The 14548-nt window shown below is 45.8% G+C and overlaps 1 long non-coding RNA gene across 1 annotated transcript; it reads right to left on the bottom strand.

The window, feature by feature from the left end:
• Positions 1–1051: 1051 nt before the first annotated feature.
• On the bottom strand, positions 1052–4562 carry LOC146811980 (uncharacterized). Its single transcript, XR_014965856.1, has 3 exons — positions 4497–4562; positions 2905–3025; positions 1052–1142 (listed from the first exon to the last, which is right to left on the bottom strand). It is a non-coding gene; the product is annotated as an uncharacterized LOC146811980 (long non-coding RNA).
• Positions 4563–14548: the final 9986 nt, after the last annotated feature.

Genomic DNA, 14548 nt, shown 5'->3' with positions numbered 1-14548 from the left:
GTGTGATTTATATTGAGGTGTGATGTGACTACATTAAATGTACACCAACAATTGATCACACGCTTGCTGGGGCAGATGTGGTGAAAGCAACACTAATTGAATTTCAACTAAGGCAGGGCAAGGATCTTCTTCTGCTTGCCCACCCATGCTGTAGTTTACTTTGTTCTACTACTCCTCCCACAGTCTCTCAGTCAAGTGACTTTCTCTTTCTTTTTTCAAATGCTATTGCCAGTCTCTACTACTACCACCACAATAATGGCATCTTCTCCGTTCATTTGGGAAACCAACCATGCAGCCATCAGTGTGCCGAACTTCATCATCATCAATCACAGGTAAGACACGTTTGGTGGGAGGTATAATGGACTAGGAGGAGAGACTGACAGTACTATTATGACAATTAAAAATAACTCAGTGAGGGGTACTGCATCTATCGGTTTGTGTGTTACAAAATCGGCAGATCTTTTAAATCAAACACTGGCTGCCGGCATGCAGCAGCAAGGAAACAAAGTAACAAACTATGTAACTTAGATTGAATTTGGAAAACAGTAACCCGCCACAAAACATTAACATCGCATGTTTAAGTAAATATTATAAAATTTAATAGACCCTAACAAAAATAAACTAGCCCACTCTGACCTAACCCACCCCCTCCCTAACCCCAACCAATGTCCACAATGAAAGTCCAAGTCCCAATGTCCAAAAGTGAATCCCCAACGCCCAAAAACCCACCCACCAACAAAAGGAATTAAAAAAAGGGGCAAACGACAAGGTCCTCTATAGTCGGCGGGCCTTCAGGTGTTTATCCACCAGGATTTTTACCCGCTCCTTTAGGTTCTCCTCCAAGCGGGCCATCCGGCGGAGCAGCTGGCGCCGAAATGCCCTGCAGTTACATGCAGGGTGGGGGGCAGCAGTGGTTGAGATGGAGGCGCGGCGGCGGGCGGCTGCCGGACCACGGCGCCGTAAAACTGGCGGCAGGGCCTGACTGGGACCCGGGGCATTGGAGGAGGCTGCAGCTGCAGCCGCCTCCTCCTCCTCCGCCACCAGCCGGCGATATTCTTCGCAAATGGCCTCCAGTTTACGGCGCCGGGCCCTGGCGGCCAACTCCTTCCTAGATGGTTTTGGTGTGGATGTGGAAGGAGCATCTATATCAAGAAAGAAAAAGAACATGTTGTAGCCAATACTCTTAGCAAAACAGACACTAAAATCATTCAACACATAGTGTCACAGTATCACTAGCAAGCACAGTACATAACATTTGTGATTTGGTGGTAAGTATCTATACTCCTACTTCCTTGGACTCTAACATTTGTGGGAGGTTCCGACATTATACTCGTACTATGTACACCGGTACACCAGTCGTGTTGTTCTTATCTCTAGTTTAGCACAATTACATAACCTTGTTGTAGCCGGCCCGGCATGCCAGCTCAGTCAGCTAAGCTTGCACCCAAGAGAAACAGATATGAGTCACATGATGCAGACTCACGTTAGTTTTATTTACTACTACTGTCTGCAGGTGGGGAAGCTCATATTTTTGTATTACAGCTTACGGCCGGTGGCACTGGCCATACTCTGTCTGTTACATGAGGGCAAATGATCAATTTCACTTACACCCTGTCCTGGGTACTACAAAAAGGCTGATTATTTATCTGATCCAATGATCATTGCTTATATTTATATTATAGATGGTAAGACGACCGACATCAGGTCAGTAGCGGTCGGTGGTGGGAGTGCTGCCGGACGGGGACGTGGGAAGGTGCAGGGTGGGGGTAGTAAACTATGGATTATGGACAATCACAGGTAATTAAACAATACATACAAAAAAATACAAAAAATTGTTGCACGCACTGCATCGCATTCGGCGGTGCAGTGTGCACAATGAAAATCATTTTATTTATTTTTGTTGATTACCTGTATTTGGCCATTATACATAGTTTACTTGCCAGTGCCACCCACCCTGCCTCTCCCCATGTCACCACCCGCCAGCACTCCCACAACCAACCTCTACTGCATAGGGTACTTTGCTTTCATTGATTGTGTAACCATAACCAACAGATAGGCCACCCTTTGCAGGCTGGCTGACCCAATCGAAAATACATTAATAGGTAGGGAGTGGTCCCCGGAGTCGGAGGAAGGGGCTTCCGCTATATATATATATGAATGACGTGCTTGCAAACTACTGCGAGTCAACTGTATTCTGATAATACTACCTATATTCCCCTACGCTTTGCTACTGTGGCACAGTTTCTTTTACATTTTCTTCAAAGTAAGACTCTCCAGTGACACTTTCCACCTATGCTGTCTATTGATGATAGTACATCCTGGCATACATCCATTAAAGTAAACGTTTATCCTTCTTTTTTATATATCTCATAACAAACCTTAGTTGGTTTCACCAACAACCACCCATGCTTCCGCTCCTTCCTTGCTTGCCTTGGCTTTGAGTTTGAACCAAACACCGCTGCTTCTTGCTATCTAGTACTATCCACCCATACTGTGTCGCCCACCCAGGCAGGCATTCTCTTTCACCTTCCACCCATCCTTCAACAACCCATGCATCTGATCTGATTACTATCAGCCACCTATGCATGCTTCCAACATATCCTTCTCTGCCAGTCAGTCATATTATTTATCTCGCCCGTCCTTCCACCCTTCTTTCCCTCTTTGTTCAACACATCCATCAAGGTCGTCTGATCTGAGTTTGTCTTCTCCATAAAACCTTCACAGCTGATTTTGGAGTCAAATAGAAGTGGCCATTGGTTACTCACGCTGCTAATGCTAAGTAAAGGGTGTCTTCTTCAAACGTTGTATAATGTTCACCACAACTTAATAAGTCGCACAGTACAGTGAAGTAGTGAACACACTTCCATCTAGTAGTAATGTCAAGAAGTAATGAATATAACTTACCACTGCCGGCCACTGCTGCTGGCTCCCCCCGTCGCTCCTGCAGGTGCCGCCAGTTCTCCTGCCCCCTCCCGAATGGCCACATCGCCGCTGGCCCCGCCGGCACTGGTGGTTGGTAGTGTGCCTAGAAAAAAACATCACTAATTTTTAGATGCCTGGAAGCCTCCCTCTATTTTATTAGTGTTCACTTGAAACATTGAAAAAAAAGTTAATACAACATACATCAGCACTAGAGTAGTAAGTACAGTCAGTAGACAGACACTAGTAGTGATATGGTTCCTAGGGTCATCTAGTCCTACTCTACTCTTTTGAAAGTTAGCCTGAGCCATGTGTAACCCTTTTAGATTCATCATGTCGACTACTACTCTTTTGGCGCATATTTAATTATACCTGGCAGCTTATTGACATGTGCCTTTGAGGCCACATGACTGTTGAGTACAAGTGGAGAGGTCGTAAAACAAGGCAATTTGTTATTGAGTTTGGTTAGTCCGTATTGCTTAGCCATCACATATATGTTACACTTTTTGCCATGACTGCAAAATGCTTGCATTCACCAGTATACTATCTAACGGCTAACGCGCAGCATTTTTCTCATATAATAGGCAGAAGATTCCCTTCTACAAACCAGAGATTTACAGAGCTTATGATGCATGATGTAACCAGTATTTCTACGTTGTACGGTGAGCGGTCTTCCAGAATTGAAAATATCTTGTCTCTTGTTCTTGTTGTCATGCACTTGTAAATGTTTACTGTTTTAATCCTATGCATTTTTCTTGCTGGCTTATTGACGATGGTTGTAGTAAATTAAATTTCATATAACGATGTACAGAGCTTGTTACTTGTTTCAAATAAACCTTTTGAACTTACACAAAGACTCTGTGGTATTTGGTGTGGTGGGGTGGACTTACACAAGTGAGTGAGCAAAATGGTGTTATGTTCTGGGTTGTCTGTCTCAGTCATCATCAACATTGTGTATCTTCTTCGTGGGGGGTCGGGATTGGGACCCTAATGTGAGACACTATAGCTAGTCGGTCAGGGGATAGTGGGTACTTCGGACTGAGGTGTGATCAGTAATGTCCAACCTCCTATCACCAACATCCTATTTTGTTGTGCATAGTTCTGTATGTGGCTCTGCAGAATCACTACAACAATAGTAGTATCATGTACTATCCGATCCAAAATACTAGTCAAATATCTGGGTGGCCATTTTGTTTGTGGTAATTGTCAAAGCCTCAACATTAAGAAGACTAGAAGAGGACAACCCAAAGGACTGGACACAGTGGCTAGAGCTATTGGTCAATCAGAGTTTTATTATTCCAAAGAAAACCTTCAATAAAGAGTGGGCAACTGTGCAAGCTTCGCTACAGACAGAATAATAGTAGTAGTAGTAGTACAGAGTGTCATAGCAGAGGCAGTTAGAAGGAACTTAGTTAGAGGCAGGGATAAATAGAATTTTGAAACAGATAGTCAAGGTCAAAGAAGCTTTTGTAAAAAAATAGAATTAGAAAGTGGAACCATAATTTATAGTTCGGAAAAAAAAGATGCAGTAAAAGTTAGGGAAATATAACTGTCAATATAACCACTGGAGGACTTACTGGGGCCAGCAGCAGGAGCCTCGGTAGAGGAGCGGTCCTGTGGTTTCCCCGCCAACTCCGACCCAGTCTTCTTGAACCTGGGTGGTGCTGATGATCATGTAAAATATAATAAAGAAAGAGACAAACATTAAGGAGTGCTGTGAAACAAATAATAATAAATCATTTGGAAAAATAAGTCAAACAAAATTTTAGGAAACAACAATTGCAATAAAATTGACCTATCTAATCAGATGGATCGACTACTGGCTGCTTCCTGCATTCACGGATCGTCTACTTATTTATGAACACTCCAGTATTCCATAATCATTTTGATTACAAATTCTAACGAAGCCTAGTAAGTACCACCTGACCTACACCACCTATTCCAGACGGGCCAATTGTTCACTAAGTCTCCATTTCCATTTTTTTCAGCCATCAAATGCATAGATGAGATGGAGGACACATGCATAAATTTGTGTATACATACAACAAACTGTGGGTTGGTTGCATGATTCTGATCTAGTTCTGCTACTGACTGACCATGCTAAGCCTACCACTCACTAAACAAAGTACAAAAGGTTCTACGGAGGACTGGGGTAAGCAGCACACAGTGACAGAGGAGGCGTCACGCAGACGGCATAAAACAATTATTAACTAATACTAACAAACTAAACCAAGTATCCAATATCCATCCACCACTATTTCACAGTAGGACAATGGAAGGACTAGAGTCTCTCTAGCAAATCGCATTACCTAACTTCAGTTCTCTAAAATAAACTCTTACATAATCAGCACAAGCTAGCGCAAACTAAGTTGCAAACAAGTAAGAGTACCACTGAGCACCTGGGTCCTACAATCACAGAAGATTTTGCTTTTTGGAACGTAATTTACTGGCAATGCGTAGCACGCAGGAGTAATCTTGTTATTCGGCAAATTTAATTTATACACAATAAGTTTCTCACCAAGCCCGATGACCTCGACACCTAGCAGGTCCAAAAGGTCCTGCTCCCGGTCCAGGATGTTAGACCACCGGTGGGCCAGCTGATTATGGGTGCGCCGGACCCCAGAGCACCGGAACACTGCCCGGCGCACCTTCGCCCACCAACGGTGACGCTCCTGGGTAGCGTACCCGGAGCCGGGCCTGCCGCCTGCTGCCAAGGACAAAGGGAGGTGGCGCTGAATGAAAAAAACAAGGGCGGCCACCTCCGCCTCTCCAAAAAGTTGCCGGGCCTGCACCCCTGCAGGACGCATTCTGCCGCAAGGCAGGCGGCCCTTGTCTGCTCCTGCAGGTCCCTTGCCCTTGGCACTAGGTGTGCCCTTGGCCATGGTTCTGGGGTGGGTGGGAGGTGGAAAAGAAAAGTTAGAAGGGGAGAAAGAAATCAGGGGGAAGAAGAAAGAAATAACTTTATAAAAGTAAAAAAACACAGTAAAAGTAGAGACAAAATGCAAAATATAAACTTAGGGAAAGAGAGAGATAGATAACTAAAAAAAAGTCAGCTCCCGAACACGACAATGCGCATCGCGAACACGCTATCCGCGATCCAGAACAGGAAATAAGGCATCACGAGCGGGCGGGACAATTGAAAAACAAGATGGCCGTTGGCGACCGCATGGGTAAGATCGCGAGATATTATCCCCGAGCATGCAAACAGCTCCCCGAACATGCTCACCACGCTCCCGAACAAGAAAAAGCCATCGCGAACGGGCGCCCCAAGCAACTACGCAAGCTCGCGAAGCTACGCGTAGCTCGCGTAGTGCAAGTACATCTTCGTGTAGCTTTGCGATGCGCGAACTACGCCCAGGGTTAGTTTTCAGGAAACCTGGGTAAGGAACAAAATGCACATTAATGGGTTCAAATTCTTTCACACCCCAGCCGTCGAGGTGGTTTGTGGAAGGGTAAAAGGAGGGCTTTGTACATATATTTCTAACAGGTAGAATGTAAAAAAAATAGAGATGTATACAGAAGAGACTTATTACCAACTGATCAAAATCCATGTGGACAGGAAGCATTGCATCGCGCTGACAAATGTTTACAATAATATTCCACCGGACCAAATTGGAGTTGTTGTGAAAAAATTGGGTAATGATTTGAAACCATTCTACAAAGACAATGCCAAGGACATATTTTTAATTCTGGTAGGGGTTGTTAATTGTGCTTTATGCTCAAATGCTGATGGTAAACTGTGGATTTATAAACGAAGATGGGGTTAGCTATACTCATTTTCGACACTCAAAATTGGGGGAATTGTATAACAAAGTGTTGTTTTGCCTTGACTTGGGGTTTGCGAATGAGCTATGTGTTACGCCTGCTCCGATGAGCTACACTTTTAATGGCAGAGGTTCCCTTACCACTATAGACTACATATTGCTGTCAAATAGTCACGCATGCAGACTTCAATCATTTATCACACATAACTCACTGAGTGACCATTTTCCATTGTACATTACTGTTTTATTGCTGAAAAGACCATCTGGTAAATGGGATGAAACTGATCAGGACTCACAAAATTTAACAATTAATAAAACAAATAGTTACTCTCTGCGCTGGTCGATGGTGGAGCCCCATTACTAGATAGTACAATAATAGAGACAGCAACCCGAGTCTGCCTGGGTGCAAGTCCCATGTTATCCTATGCACCACCTATCACTAATAGTGTAAGTTAATGGTAAAGACATTACAGAGACATATAAGCTTGCACTTACATGTCTACACTGTTAATATGCTGCACCCTGCCTACTGGGAACAGGAGTTCGCCTCTAGGGGGGACTGACATACACTAAAAGAAAGAAAGAACAAATGATGGACGAAACACTGAACAAATCATACATTCACCCCCAGTCACAGATCTGGGTTGAATCCATTGTTATTTTGCTGACCATGCCATTCCAGTTTGGACTCAGCCATATGCAAATCAGTCTTGACCTTGCACCCCAAAGGAACAGTCCAGCCTAAACTGCCAGGCCCCCCCGGACCAGAAACAAGCATCCTGGGACCGGTTTCGGGGTGTCACCCCGTATCAGCCAGGTTAGCTTGACTCCAGTGGCATGGAGAGCACGAGCCCCTGTCTAAGCATATCTGTCCCACTCAGGGTGACAAATGGAAAAAGAACAATTGATGGTCAAAATGTCAAGCATTCACCCACAGTACAGAGATCTGGGTCTAAATTCATTTTTGTTTTTGCTCACAATGCCATTCCAGTTTGAACCCAGCCATATGCAAATCGTTCTTGACCCTACTTCTCATGGGAACAGTCCAGCCCGAACTGCCATGCTAGATCCTCCCTGGACGGGAAACAAGCATCCTGGGACCGGTTTCAGGCTATCACCTCTCATCAGCCAGGCTAGCTTGACACAAATGGCATAGAGAGCATGGGACCTACGTCTGGGCATGCCCGTCTTACTCGGGTGACAAATGCAAAAAGAACAACTGATAGACGTATTGCTGAACAATTTCAAACATTCATCCTCAGTACAGAAATCTGTGCCTAAATCTATTGCTTTTTTGTTCACCATGACATTCCAGTTTGCACCCATGGAGGACCTGGCCTGGCCTGGCAGTTCAGTTCAGTTCAGTTCATAATCTTTATTCGATTTTAAAAATAAAATCATAAAAGTCAAGGGCGTGGCCAGCAGCATGGCAGACTAGACGTGTCTGACCGGCGCTCCGATGGCCCACAAACTATCTTGCATATATCCTTCATGCCACACGCAATCCTGACCCCACCAAACGCAGACAGAGAAGGGGAAACCAAAGCTCAGCGGGGAAAAAAAAAACAAAACCCCAATCGAAACCCTGCAGATTAAGAGCACCGAAGAGAGGAGACGAGAAGCAGCGGCACTGCAGAGAACAAAATGGGGGAGCGCCACAGCTTCGGGCGGTTGCGTTGAGAATACTGAGAGACCGCGGGCCGATCCAGCCAGAGGAAGCGGGGAAACGTGGAAAACAGAGACACCAGAGTGTCTGTGGCGTACATGGACTGCTAGTCTGAACGCTGGTGATGAGGGAGGCCAAGGTGACAGCTGCGGCTGTAGCACCAACAGAGGCACACCAGGCCCAGTAGTGGGGCGTCCGGTGCTGCAAGGGGCACCGCTGGCCTTCTGATGCGCGCCAACGATGAGCCCCGACACCAAGTGCTATCATCGCACCGGTGAGTGAAGCAACTGCGGACTTGGGCAGTCCCTGGGGGTGGAAACCGCTGTAGGCCTGCAGCAGAGATTGATGAACAACCACCGATTGAGGTGAGAAGGGCCCGGGCGGACGACCCGTTGAACTCCTGCATCCCTCCTGGCAGCTGGGACTATTGGTGGAAGCGGGGGCCCGCGGGAGACGAGGGGCAGATAAGAGGCTCCAACAGCCTGGAACTGAGGGAAGCACGGCTGAGGCCCTGGCAGACCCCACCCCCCCACACGAGGTACACCGGTACAGAGAGCAACCTGCGGTGCTCGGAGGGACCAGGGGGTTGTGAGCGTGGTACACCCGACGCTGAAGATATCCTCTCCCCCCTCCGGCTTACCCATTGGTGGGCAGTGAAGACGAGAGTTGGTGACGGACTGCCCAATATTGCAAAAGGGTGGAATATCCCTAGGGACCCTGGATAGGAAACCTTATCGGGCCGATGGCCCTTGCCCAGAAACCATAACCTTAAAGCAAGCTGGGGGCGGGTGCATGAGGACATTCACGCTGCCTTAGGAGGGGACAGGATTACAAAACCCCGAAAGGAGTGAAATCTGGTAATACCCACAGACGAAGGAGAAATCTTGGAGAAACCCAGGAAACATGCTGAACAGTGGCAACAGATGGCAAAAGATAAGGACCCTAAAACACAAAGACAGGGGAAGATGGATAAGTTCACTAAGGTATTGAATGCCCCTGGGGTGCAAGCAGAGGCCGCAACATAAATACCAGATAACAACATACATCTCCAAGTAATCCAATCCTTCAGGGAAGCGCTGGAAGGTAAGATCGACGAAATTCAAATTGATGTCAACCTGCAGCATCTCTGAAAAAGTCACCCAAGCTGAGCAAAGAATATCAGAAGTGGAAGACACCTCGCACACCCTTAGGAAGGAGGTCACAGCTTTGACCACTGCCATGAAGGTGGTGGCCTGGAGGGTCGATGACGCAGACAATCGCGCCTGTAGAAACAATCTACGCTTCATTGGCTTTTTGGCGGCAATAGAAGGTTCAAACGCAAGCATCTTCCTGTGCAAATGGTTGGCAGACTCCCTCCCTAACGTGCAATTCTCCTCCTGCTTTGTGATCGAGAGGGTCCACAGAATACCGGGGCAAAAACCCCCCACCGGAGCACCACCAAGGCCCATGATTGCACGTTTCCTAAATTATCAAGACCGGGACCTCATTCTCAGAGAAATTAGGCAAACCGGAGAAGTCCGAATCGTGAATACCAAAATAATGGTGTTCCCAGACTATTACAGAGAGGTGCAAAAACAACGTTCAACTCGGTGAAAGAAAAGATGTGGAACATCAAGATACAATACATGCTACTCTTCTGGGCCAAATTAATTGTAATATAACAGTCCAGAACACTCTTCTTTCAAACTCCAGAAGAAGCATGGATTTGGATAGAGGAACGCCCCCCCCCCCAAAAGAGCACCAGGGAAACAAGAGCCATCCTCCAGGAGAGGGCCCCTGACAGGCAGTAGACCCAGATCACAGAGGCTAAAACTGAAAAATAACACTGGCCGTTCAGGAGACTCCACCAGGGCAATGCCATACAGCAGTAATGAAACCACCAATGCAGTACCCCACGATACAGACTCTGAGGATACTCTCCCAAGAGGAAATGCAAGAAGGCGGACTTCTAAACCAGGGTTATAACAGTGAAACACCCCGGAGCATACAGACCAAGAAATCTCATCGGATTCAGATAGTGATCACACATTGCTGCAGGACATTTACCTACCTGAGGAACCTAACTCAGACAGAACAGCGCATGAAACAGTTTCTCAGACCCGGCATAGTGGGGATGAAGATTGATGAACATTATCGGGCCGTCCAAGGGCCAAAGGGAAAGTAAGCTGGTGAGGAGCTCCCCCCCCCCCCCCCCGTTTGTGTGCTTGTGATTTTCTATCTTTTTAGTGATAGTTCATATTTTAGTTTGAATTGTAATGTGTTGTTCCTTTCTCAACGTAGCGTCTCCTCCTTCTCTTCTCCAAGTGGAACCATCAGAAGTAGACACAGAGACGAGGCTAACAGCCATTTTCCGGTGTGGTAAAATAGGCTAGGCAACCAGGGAGATAGGAGACTAGGAATACCCCTGGGGTTTCAAGGAGGGTGGGCAACAGACCTCTCCAATCCATCCACGACACGGTTGGTCACGTTGAGCCATAGGGGTAGCTGCGTGGGTGGGGGAGGAGAACGGGGAGGCAGGGGGGCAGGGAGTTGGGACATGGGGAATCAGTGAGTTAAGTTAGAGTTTAAGTCACATGGCATTAATTTCAAGCGACACATTAGAAGCCGAGGGGGCACAGGAAACACCTTAAACGCGATTACCCGACACTTCCAGATGCAACATGGCAGTGCACAATAGCGACACATACTCGGTCCTGTCCTGAAACGTGAATGGATTGAGAAACAGAGTGAAGAGAGGCCTAGAGTCAGCATACATCAAAAAACTGAAGCCTGAGGTAATATTCCTACACAAAACACACCTGGAAGAAACACAATGAGGATTTCTGGGCAGAGGGGCATACAAGACTTTGACGCATGCAGGCTTTTCCACCAGCGCAGGAGGGGTCGCGATCCTTGTCCGGAATCTTAAAGACCCTAAGGCTGCACAGAAAACCATAGTTGACACAGAAATTTACTTTAAACAGAATACGGGTTCCGTAGAGTCTGCTATAACACTTTGGGAGACCTATAAAACGGCCCTAAGAGATAGAGCCCAGAATATAATAGCGCATAAAAAAGGTAGAGAAACAGAAGAGAGAGCCGGAATTGAATCCAAACTCCTCCAACTAGAGAAGCAGGCCTCTAACAGTGAGGATCATTCGCTAGTACGAAGGATGCAAGTACTCCGCCAGGAGTACTTGGCTCTTACCCAGAGAGACGCGCAAAATGCGATCCAAGCCATGTATTGGCGCTTGTACGATGCCGGAGTAAAGGCAGGTAGGCTGCTCGCATGGCTCAGCAAGTAAGAAATAGAGGCCAGATGGGTGACTCAAATAGACACTGAAGATGGTCAAACCCACACCAGGTCCAATGAAATAGCGAAGGCTTTCGCCCAGTACTACGAGGCCTTTTATGCAAATCGTCCCCTAGCTGAGACAACGCAAATAGAAAGATATTTAGCTGAGATAGAAGTTCCTGCATTAGAAGAAAATGAAGCCCAAACATTAGAAAAAGAGATAACACTCACAGAAGTTAGAAAAGCCATTTGCTACCTTAAGCCCGGGAAAGCTTCGGGTCCTAATGGACTACCTTCAGAGCTATACAAGCAGAACGCAGACCTGCTAAGTCCCCACCTCCTGAACCTGTTTTTAGAAACACAAGAAGTGGGCATCCTCCCACAGGACCTCCGGACTGCCACAATAGTGGTAATACATAAAACAGGTAAGCCACCAGAGAGGTGCACCTCCTATCGACCCATCTCACTTTTAAACACAGAGACTAAGATTATTGAGCGCATACTAACCAGTAGACTTACAACAGTCATATCTAACCTCATCCACCGGGACCAATCCGGCTTCATACTTAGAGATCAACTAGGCTAAACCTGTGAAATCTACATAACTGGCTAGAAACTGTGAGAACCAGGTCAGACCCACATTTAACACTGTCATTAGATGCAGGAAAAGCATTTGACATGGTCTAGTGGCCCTTTCTTATGTTGACCCTCGAAAAATTCTGATTTGGCCCCAAACTTAGGCAATTGATAACCATCCTTTATGAGCAACCAATGGCCCGGGTGCGGGTCAATGGAGCAACCTCTAGAGAATTCGCTATAGGGCATGGTACAAGACAAGGATGTCCCCTATCCCCACTCTTCTTTGACTTGGTGCTAGAGCCCCTTGCTTGCATAATTTGAGCACACCGAGTGATGACTGGTTTTCGAGGAAACGAAAATGAGACCACAGATTAACGCATTACCTTGTATACAGATGATATTCTCCTTTACGTCACTAACCCCAAGGTCACTCTCCCCAGCATCTTAGACACTTTTGGACACTATGGGGAGCATGCAGGTTATAAAATTAATTGGGAGGATTCCTGTATATACCCAGTAACCGAAGGCTCTGAATTCCATGAGAACGTGGGGCAGCTCAAAGTAGAAAAAGATGGGATAAAATACCTGGGTATATAAATAGACTGGAGGCTCTGAACCCAAATCTGTACAGAGTCCTCACAGAATTCGATAGCGACATAGAAAGATGGAAAACATTGCCTCTGACACTTCTCGGGAAAGCGGCACTATACAAAATGATAGCACTGCCAAAATTCTTATATATACTCCAGAACACATACCACGCATTCCCAGAGGAGGCTTTTGTTAAGATGGACGAGGCACTGAGGACATTCCTCTGGGATGGGGGGGGGACCCCCAGAGTGGCACTCGCCACATTGCAGCGTAACCAGTACAATAGGGGCATATCACTACCAAATATTAGGGCATATTACTGGGCAGCCCACTTAACTGTTATTAATGACTGGGAACATATGCCAGGGGACCACCCCACATATGCATTAGAACGTACACAATTTGAGACGCGCCCCCACACACACTACCTCTATGGCGGTAAGGGAGTCAAGAATTTACTACCAGCCACGCAGGTGTTGATAACTGCCTGGAAGGAAGCAGAAAGGCAGATTAAATGGTGCAACCAAGCAACTAGAGAGACCCCACTCTGGAAAGGGGGGAGACTCCGAGAATTTGTAATATTAAAAGGGTTTAAGAAAAGGGATTTGTTGGGCATCTCTAAAATTAAAGACATATTAGACCATAAGGAACTGGCCACCATTTCACATCTCCAAAAGGAATATGATCTGCATCAGAAGCAGCACTACAACATACAGTTGGCTCACGCATGGAAAGTGCAGAAAATTGACATGGAAAGTCTCCCTGAATGTGCCACGCTGGAAGGCAGACTCTTCATGGGGGAAATTAGCGAAAAAGCTGTCTCCTGGACATACCGGACTTTAATAAATAATAATCCAGACACTCTCATAAAATTAAGGGCGAAATGGGAACTAGAACTGGGAGCCATGGACAACCTTGATTGGGAAACTGCATCCAGTTTAAGGTTTTACATAGGACCTACTATGACAGATATCGTCTACATAGAATGGGAAGGGCCAATACTCCTAACTGCCTTAGATGTACTCACTAGACAGGCACATACATTCACACAATCTGGGAATGCCACGAAAATACAGGGATACTAGGGAACAATAGTGAAAGAGCTTGAGGATGTATTGGGAGACAAGATACCCATGGACCCCAAATTTGTGCTATTAGACATATCTACAGAAGTTGATCTCCCCAGAAAAAAAACAAATACGGCTCAATCTGGGTTTACTGGTTGCCAAGCGCGTTCTGGCAAAAAACTACATACATAGACCAAGGTTGTCCACAGAAGTTAAGGAAAATCAACTGCTTGAAAGAGTAAACTGTACCTGTGTTGAAAGGAAAACACTAATAAAAATATATATTTTTTAAAATAAATCATAAAAGTCAAAACATTAAAACTGGTACACAAATTATCATCGACATACTCATGCTTATTTTAAAACCCCTGCAAGAAAGCGCACAAGAAAAAAGCTATCTGTGGGAGAATTTAGCAGCTGTAAGTACAATAAAGAAGGACTAATCGAGGAAATAAGTTCAATCTAAAATGAATTTACAGGCGGCGTTGATGATGTGTCATATTCCAGGTCAAGAAGGGTTCTATGCTGTTGACAGTTTTCACTAAAACCGCATATCGCATAGAGTATTTCATTAGTGCAGAATCCTCACGGTCTGCTGACACCTTATCCCTAAAAGCATTTTCAACCCATTTGCCATCAAAGCATTATATATGTGTCTTACGAATCAGACCTCCCTAGAATCCGCATA

The sequence above is a fragment of the Triturus cristatus genome, chromosome 7, assembly GCF_964204655.1.
Source record: "Triturus cristatus chromosome 7, aTriCri1.1, whole genome shotgun sequence".
Classification (NCBI taxonomy): Eukaryota; Metazoa; Chordata; class Amphibia; order Caudata; family Salamandridae; genus Triturus; species Triturus cristatus.
This window is presented reverse-complemented; position numbering and strand designations above follow the sequence as displayed.